Raw genomic sequence first — 9,127 nt, 5'->3', positions numbered from 1 at the left:
GGATAGTGACACAGGGTTGGGATGTCCTCAGGTGTCCTCAGGGGCCAACACATTCTCAGCGTGTGCAAGGTCACAGAAGCTTGAATTATGGGTACCCTTCCAAAGAAAGTGGTAGGTGAACAGTTGAGGATAGAGTGTGTGAATCCACACGTGTGTGTGTCTAAGTTCCTTCATTTGGTTCCATGCAAACATTTGAAATGGGGTTCCCAGTTCTGTATGGCCTATTGGGCTGAATTCAGTTTATGGCCTGTTTTAGCCCAGAATGGCTTTTATGTGTCTTTATTTTTGTTTTTGGTATGTAAATGTGTGTGTATGCGCATGTGTGAATGTATGTGTGAGTGTGAGTATGTATATGTGAGTATGTGTATATGTATGTGACTGTGTGTGCATGTGCCTGTGTAAGAGCATGTGTGTGAATGTACGTGTGTGTGAGTGTGTGTATGTCATCGTATGTGTATATATGTGAGCATGCATGAGTATGACTATGTGAATATGTGTATATGACTGTGTGTGCATGTATGTGTGAGTGCATGTGCATGTGTGTGCTTATGAGCGTGCGTGAGTGTGTGTATGTGATTGTATGTGTATGTATGTGAGCATGTGTGAGGATATGTATGTGAATATGTGTATGTGAATATGTATATATGTATGTGACTGTGTGTGCATGTGTCTGTGTGAGAGCACGTGTGTGTATGTACGTGTATGTGACTCTGTGTATGTGATTGTGTGTATAGGTATGTGAGCATGTATGAGTAGGTGAATATGTGTATATGACTGTGTGTGCATATGTGTGTTAGCACATGTGTGCGTGTGTGTGTATGTGCATGTGTGTAATTGCGTGTATGTATGTGGACATGAGCCCCTTTGTGGAAGACAGAGGAGGAGAGCTAGGGTCCTGCTCTATCATTCTGCTATATTTCCTTGAGACATGCTCTCTCACTGAACTTAGAACTGGGCCAGTGGTCGGCAAGCTGCTTCCTATTTCCAACCTTACTCCCACAGTCTGGGATTGCAATCATGTGCACTCCCATGTTTGAATCTTTCTTCATGTAGTTTCTGGAGATTTGAACCCAGGTCATCATCCATGTTCAAGTCTCTTTTTTTCTCTTGCTCATCCTTCGAGCCCAACTTATGTTTCTTCAAGACTGAAAGGAAAACAAAAACAAAACTAAGATTATGTGACAGAGAGTACATTGTGGCCTTCACACTATAAGATATTCATTATCTAACTCTCCACAGAAAACATTGCCAACCCATGGGATTCTCTCAGAAGATACACAAAAGGCTTGACCAGCTTTGAGATGTCACTAGTACTGGCTGACACCAGCCGACATTTAGCTATTGGGCCAGGTCTTGGGATAAGCTCCTTATACATTTTAGATTGCCCGATTCTCTTCTAAACATTACAAGGATGGTATTAGTATTTATGTTACAGATAAAGAAACTGAGGCACAAGATTTGGTTTTGCTAAGGTTAAACAGGTTGATGAGTATGAGACCCTAGATTAGCCTAGGTGGGTAAGGCCTAAGAGATTTTCTGCTGAGGATGGTTGCTTGGTCCCTGAAACCAGGAAACAACAGTGTTTCGGAGGACTATCACTGTGACGCTGCAAAAGTTTTGCAGATGGATGCCTTTGGAATGGTAAACATCATTCACAGGACCGGGGAGTCGTGATTGGCAGAGCTGTGCTTCCTGGGGCAGGAGTCGATGGGGACTCAGTGTGTAAGTAAAAGTGGTGTGACTTGAGAGGAGGAGGAGGAGAGAAGGATGGTTTAGGAAGAGAGAGAGAGAGAGAGAGAGAGAGAGAGAGAGAGAGAGAGAGAGAGAATGTGTGTGCATATGCGTGTGCACTTCTGTTTAGAGACATGAATAGACACATATGCACATGTATGGATGTAAGGGGGAGTGAGAATGGAAGATTGTTATGGAAGATAGTAGCTATATGTTCTTAACCACTCCACAGCTTTAAAGCTATGATAACTGAATGAGATGACTGAGGGGGATTAGTTGAAAACGTTTACATAAAACTTTTAAAGAACATCCCAAGGAAAGTTAGTGCTTTACTAAACTTCTGGAACCATATTCTCTTTGACTGTATCTTTATGGTGAGATCTGATCACCAATAGGGGCTATGGACCGATCCACGATCCTATATGTTTTTTAGCTCAGGAAATTGACAAGAATATTTGAACATTATTCTAGAGTCATACTGTTTGACGTAAACGGCTAGAGTTACACGAGACAAAGGTGTTGGGTACTTTTAAAAGTCTCCGAGTCATAGACATCCAGTTGTTTAGAGGGAGTCAGTTGGCATTGCAATGTAAGAACAGCCAGCTGTGCACAGGTACTCTCAAATCTGCCAGAGACACCACTTTAGTAGCTTAAAGTTGGCCATGATGAAGGTGTTCACGTTATGGAATTTAGCAGGTATCAGGCATCGACATTTCCGGATGCTTCTTCTGATCTGGATGTTAAACATTGGGCAGCACAGCACTGCAGACATCAGACTCCATTTGCAGTTCCCCATCCTGAGATTAGACAGATCATGCTAACAAGGGCAGAAATGCTGGAGAAGAAATTTCTTTCACTGGTGAAAAATTTAATAGGGTGATTATCAGAATATCAGTTCTTAGTTTTGAGGAGTTTTTTTTTTTTCAATGCAATTAATCAAACTTTGCCTTGTTTTGACATCATACATTCTTGGGACATAAAGTGGCTGTAAAATGATTGAGTTTTTATGATTACATGGTGAGGGGGGCATAGGGCATTTTTGGTGTGCTAAGAATTTTGAACAGGAAGGGAGTTGATATATGGTCGTAGTTATTAAAAATATATTTTGTCCAATTATTTTTCCATGTTTCATTTAAATTTATTTCTTATTCTTTGTTTTCCACCCATTTCATTGTGTGTTGACCTGCTGTCTCCCCTCCAGGGTATTGCAGAGAGAGCAATGGATTTTTAAAAGTCTACGTTTTAAGATGAGGTCATCTCCTGGGTGAATGAAAGGTTACCGAGTTGTCCACGCAATGCTGAACATTATCTTGAGACTTTTTGTTTTTCAACAATAGCTAATTTTCAATGAAGAGATTATCTTGTAAAATTGAAATGAATTTGGAAAAGAGTCAATTAAAGTTTCACACATGGGTGCTGCAGACGTTGGCTATTATCAGTGATTAACTCTAATTAACACAAGAATGTGATTCCAGAAAGGGTGTGTAGCCTTTTCTTGTGACTCCTACCTTGTGGAAGAGCCAACTCCTCGGGAACTCAGAGCCTTTGCAGCCACTGGCATACAATTGTGCGTGTGTTTTGTTTGTTTTTATAGAACAGACGCAGGACAAAGAGCGTAGCATGAGATGTTGGAATGCAATTTTGGAACATATGCTTCCAAAATTATAGAAACGTTCTGGATGATAAATAAATCCTTTCAGCCTCAGAGGGTGCAGGCTGCAAGGCTGGGAGAGAGGGGGTGTTGGATGGGGGAAAACGTGGTTTAAGTAACAGGATGAATAGTACGCACATCAAAGCCATTAGAGCAGAAACCCCCAGATTTAAAAACGTGAGAGGCGAAAGATTATGTAGCAGGGTCTGGCGGCTTTTATAGAGCCCGTTTCAAATGAGGGATAGAACAAAAGAATGTACAATTGAAGCTCTTGAAGAGATTTATTTCAGGGGGAGAGGCAAACATTTTGCTCTGATACCAATTAGCCAAGAAGAAGTACCACGTCATAAATGCCAATATTAAAAATGTAAATCCCACACCCGAGGGTGCACTGAAGACAGGTCACAGTGCTTTGAAGACAGAATGCATAAAGAGACACCGGGAAGAGAGCTTTCTACCTGCTTAGCCCACCTCCTTCTGTGTTCTGGGTTGGGCGGGGGGGGGGAGCGGGGGGGCATCTATCACCGCAAAGACGTGCAACCTTATCTGGGGGAACTTGGTTACTTGATCCATTGTGTGGGTTTAGATGCCATCTGAGAGACTTCATTATGGGAACTCCAAAAGCTCCTCTTTATAACACCAATTTACCTGCAACAGCTTGGGGACGCTCCAGGGTTTTCCTATATTATTTTTGATAGCATAGTTTGTACCGGGGATGTGTGTGGGTATTTGCAAAATGCAGAGGGAAAGCCAGCAAGTGCTATGGAGAGTACTTTTATGCTTTTAAAGGTGTATTCACATCCACGGACTGAGGTTCTGTGTAAAAGGAGATCTGTACAGAACCAGAGTCTTCAAAGCTCAGGATGAATTGGGTGATATGATATATCTCTTTCCAAGTAGAAAAGAGGCCGTGTGTGTGTGTGTGTGTGTGTGTGTGTGTGTGTGTGTGAGAGAGAGAGAGAGAGAGAGAGAGGGAGAGAGAGAGAGAGAGAGAGAGAGAGAGAGAGAAGGGGTGATTTTCTATCCATTATTCTGTGGGGGGGGGGTACTGAGCAAGGAGAGAGTTCAGTCTTCCGCTTGGTACCAGCATTGCATGCTGGACCATTGACGATATCTCTCATTAACACCAAGACACCATTATTCTGAAAGGGAGATCATACAGAATGTCAAACAAAATGTGTCATCCGGAATAGAGATGTCTGTTGCTACAAAAATGTTGAGCTCTCACCACTGAACTAGGGTATAGACGGATTTGCCTTTTGTATTTTGGTGCACTGAAGCATTATCTTTTATGATCAAGGTGTTGTTCATTATTTAATGCATACTTGTTATTGCAGGGAAGACAAGCTCACGCTTGATTTACAATGGGATGATTGTGCTTTGAGTTAAACGAAAGTTCAAAGGAAAATGAATCCCAAATAAGGATAATCGAAGAGATTCAAGGTTCATTTGAGTTCATATTCATCAAGGCGGTTGTCTCCAGAAACCTTCCTAGTTAAAGCAACAGGACAGACCATAACTTACAAACTTCGCCTTCCCAACACCACTTAATTCTATATATCATAATCAGAAACGGTAAGCCTCGGCAGTAATTTATACAAAACGTATTGTTACAGAGTTATAAATGTCATTAAGTGGTAGACTTATGCCTCAGTGTCATGCAAGTCGAAGCTTGGATTTAAAAGAATTACCCACAATGCAAGATTTCCATAGAAAGAGTCTCGGTGCTTTCTCCTCCAGGGTGGCCTCATATTAAAGTTTAGTTTTATTTTACACCTGTTCTCCACTCTGGGAAGTGCAACCTTTATTTCTCCCTCCTGTTTTTAAAGTCACCTTCTTAGTTCTGGTAGGACATAACTCAAACAGCTGGAAACGTTAGGGATGAATTTACAGTCCCTCTGGCTGCTCTCTATCTGGGACAAGAAGGAGCAGGAAGCTGGAGGAAGCTTTTCCTGCCATCAAGGGACATCTAGAGAGAAAAGGTGATTAATCGTAAGGCGCCAACTAGTTTTGATTATTCAGGGCCTGTGATGGAATCTCTGGGTTGTTCAGGCCTCTGGTTTGCCAGTCTGATATTTTATCCCTCAGTGGCACATCTGCTATGATGGGTCTCCAGAGAGGCGGTGGCAAAGGGACAGTCCTATCTAGGCCACCTATGCTGTGCCAACATAGGGACGAATACTTATTTATACTCATGTCGTCTTTATATATAACTTTATCAAAGTACTCTATATATGTATATATAATCTCTGTCACTTATAATCTCTATATCGACTCCTATATCCACACCATCAGTATCTATATGGACCACACCTATAGCTCTTTAGTCTTTACAACATGCCAGGAGGAAGTGGTATCTTAACGTGTAAACATAAAACGGCAAAAGGTTAGTTCGATGAATTAATCACTTAAACTTTTTATCGGGTGCATTCTGCATGCCCCTCCCCGAGATAAGCTGGGGGTGGGATGGGGTGAGGACAGAGCTGTGCTCTGGTCCCAGCCCTCACAGATCAGGGAGGAAAATTACTTCATATCCAGAACCTTCATATCCAAGAACCTTACTTCATATCCAGGCTATAAACTTGAGAGGTGTATGTATATATGTGCTCTGAACAAAAACTGTAAGGGATTACGAGGTTCAAGATCCATAAAGAAGGAACATGAACTTTTTGTGGGGTCCTTTGGAGGGGGTATTTTGGAGGGTCTAACCTCTGAGTCGGCAGTTAAAGGACAGAGAAGTTGTTGAAGGTTGTAGAGATAATTCAGCAGAATGGCGATTCAAATTCAGGCCGGCTGGAGTCAGGTTCTATTCGCGTTGCCCCACTATACACATTTGAAACAACATTGAATCCGATCTTGGACTCCTGGCCTCTTGCCACACTCACCATCTGAGGTCATGGACTGAGCGTGAGTGGATTGGTGCTGGTGAGCCCCATGGCTTCTCTTCAGGGAGAAGCTTCCCCTGCGGCCTGCGCATCCCCCTTGTTTTCTTCAGGGTTCTGTCTAGATTGCACTGGGGCACTGACTGTATGGTGTCCATCGCTTTTCTAATTGGGGAAGAAGCCAATTCCGAATACCCGGGAGAGGTTAAATAACAAGCAGAGGCCAGAGCTCAGAAACCTCTCCCACCTAGCCCCATCCAGCCTCCCTCTCACCGCTCGCTTCAGTTTAATGCTGCCTTAGAGATTGGCAGTCTGCCCTCAGAACTCCCTGACCTACGCAGGGAGCCTTGGGAGGGTGGTTGGATCCCACCCAGAACATTCCTTGTGTGTTTCCACCCAGTTGCTGTGTACCCGGTGAAGTACCCTGCTGGACATGGTCACCCGGAGCCGAAATTTCAGCCAGGCACAGGGATGGGAGTGGCCTAGTGTAGACCCAAGAGATATGCTGCTGCTTTCTCCTCTGCCTGCTGGTAGCAGGGATTCATTAGTGATGCGGAGGCGCTGATGACTCTTTAAAGGCTCCGCTGTACCCACTCCAAACCCAAGCCCCAGCCTGGGTGCAAAGGAAACTCCTTTCTTCTGCCCGAATTTTTGCCACCAAGCAGCGTTGCCTCCTCCTCAGTGCTCTTGCTAAAATGAAGAGATTCTGAGGAGAAGGCGAGCTTCAAGTGGAGGCCACCTCAACGTGAAGGAGTTTATCGTGTCTCTCTTCTGAGGGCCACAGTCGTCCTGGGAAACACTGAAGAGGGTTAGTCACTTCCTTTGGTTCCCATTCTTCAGCAAAAAGCAGCACTACGTTATAGACACTAGGGGGCGCAAGTAGGCCAGCAATGGCGCCGGTTACTTGTAACAGCTCTAAGTAACAAAAGTTGGTGTTATCACTGTTTTCTTTTTTCTTAAGAATCGGAGTTCTCTGAGATGGTATGAGTGTAAGCATTGGACGCTTTGCTTCCCAGGACGCCTGTAGCCCTCGGAAAATGCAATAAGAAACATTCAGAACGGAGCATGGAAAGCAGATGGATACCCAAGAGCCGATGCATCAAGGGGCTTCCGCATTATTCTCAACTGTTTTTATTACGACAGTTTGTTAACCGTTTCTGAGAGCTAAAGTTCGAATGGGAACTGTGGAAAGGAACTGGCCTGCCAAATGCCTAGCTGTGTCCCTAATGTCACAAAAGTGGGGATGCAAGTGTACATTTTTCTGTCTATAGAGAGCAAGCCCACATGAAAAAAGGAGAAGTCTCCTTCACAGTCAAACGCGTACCTTATGTACTGTTCGGGTGGATGTTCTTACTGAATAAATTTTACGTAGCAACCTTCCACTAAAGCAAATAATAAATCACTCCCCAAAGCTCCAGGCATCAGGTTCTATCTGGGCACTAAAAGTCTGAGAATGTCTTGACAGCGTTTTGTGAAATCATAATTGCTTAGGGAAAGCGATTCTGGATGTCTTAAAATGTACAGAATTAAAGTGAAGCTGTTCCTTTGAGGAAAATTATCCTAATGCTGCATGCAGTATTCTTTATGTGAATTCTAGATTATAATCTACAGATCCCCGCTATTTCTGGGAAGAGTGTATAATCAATGCACCACGTCTAGGTTTTACAGTCATTCTTGTGACCATCAGGGCAACGGTGCTTGGTTATTTGTATAGTTAACTGTTAGTGTGTTTATTTACCAGCAAACTCTAGAGATCCACACCTCTTTTTTTTAATTTAATGTATGTATGTGAGTACACTGCAGCTGTCTTCAGACACACCAGAAGAGGACATTGGATCCCATTACAGACGGTTGTGAGCCACCATGTGGTTGCTGGGAATTGAACTCAGGACCTCAGGGAGAGCAGTCAGTGCTCTTAACCATTGAGCCGTCTCTCCAGCCTGAGCCATACTTAACAGTATCTAGCTATCCCAGAGTTGTGTGCCCCAGTTCATGTGTTAAAGTCTTAACAGCTCCTCCTGTAGCTCAGAATGTGCTTGCTCCCCATGGCTTGCTCAGCCTGTTTTCTTAGAGCACCCAGGACCACCAGCCAGAGGTGGCACCACCCACAATGGACTGGGCCCTTCCTCATCGGTCACTAATAAAGAAAATGCCCTACAGATTTGTCTACAGGCCAATCTTATGGAAGAATTTTCTCAGTTGGAGTCCCTCTTCTCAAATGACTCTGGCTTGTGTCAACTTGACATAAAACTAGCCAGAACAGGACAGACAGGTCATTAAGATGACCCTGGGTCTAATGAACTGGCGTCCTTACAAAAGAAAAATACCAGTCAGACATAGTGGGAATACTCTGTGAGGACACAGGGAGAGGCAGCCTGGTCTACAAAGGGAGTTCCAGGATAGCCAGGGCTACACAAAGTAACCCTGTCTCAAAAAACAAAACAAAACAAAACAAACTATGTTTCCAAATTGTGAAGCAGAGCTCAAAGTTTGGACCATGTTAATATAAGTAACTTTTTTTTTTTTTTTTGTTATTCAAGGCAGGGTTTCCCTGTGTAGCCCTGGCTATTCTAGAACTTGCGCTGTAGACCAAGCTGGCCTCGAACTCACAGTCTGCACTGAATGCTGGAACTAAGGTCATGTGTCACCACTACCCAGCTTAATATCAGTGATTTTTAGTAGAAGTATTCAAGATGAAATCACTGTAGAAACTACCACTATTGTCCATTCCCCCTGTTTGCCTTGTACATAGGCTTAGCGAGCTGCGCCCGCGGTCACGTGTCTGCATCAATTTCCCCTGCTTGGGAAGTGGGTGATGCAGTGGGTGTGCTCCTTCCTGTCCTAGCCTCGGCTTGTCATAGGC

At 43.6% G+C, this 9,127-nt stretch overlaps 1 long non-coding RNA gene across 1 annotated transcript; it reads left to right on the top strand.

The window, feature by feature from the left end:
* The first annotated feature begins 6,395 nt into the window (after positions 1-6,395).
* Positions 6,396-7,828, top strand: LOC134481796 (uncharacterized). The gene is made up of 2 exons (XR_010057609.1): positions 6,396-7,072; positions 7,226-7,828. It is a non-coding gene; the product is annotated as an uncharacterized LOC134481796 (long non-coding RNA).
* Positions 7,829-9,127: the final 1,299 nt, after the last annotated feature.

The sequence above is a fragment of the Rattus norvegicus genome, chromosome 14 (genome assembly GCF_036323735.1).
Source record: "Rattus norvegicus strain BN/NHsdMcwi chromosome 14, GRCr8, whole genome shotgun sequence".
NCBI lineage: Eukaryota > Metazoa > Chordata > Mammalia > Rodentia > Muridae > Rattus > Rattus norvegicus.
Note: the sequence above shows the minus strand (reverse complement) of the source record. Positions and strands in the feature narration are given on the sequence as shown.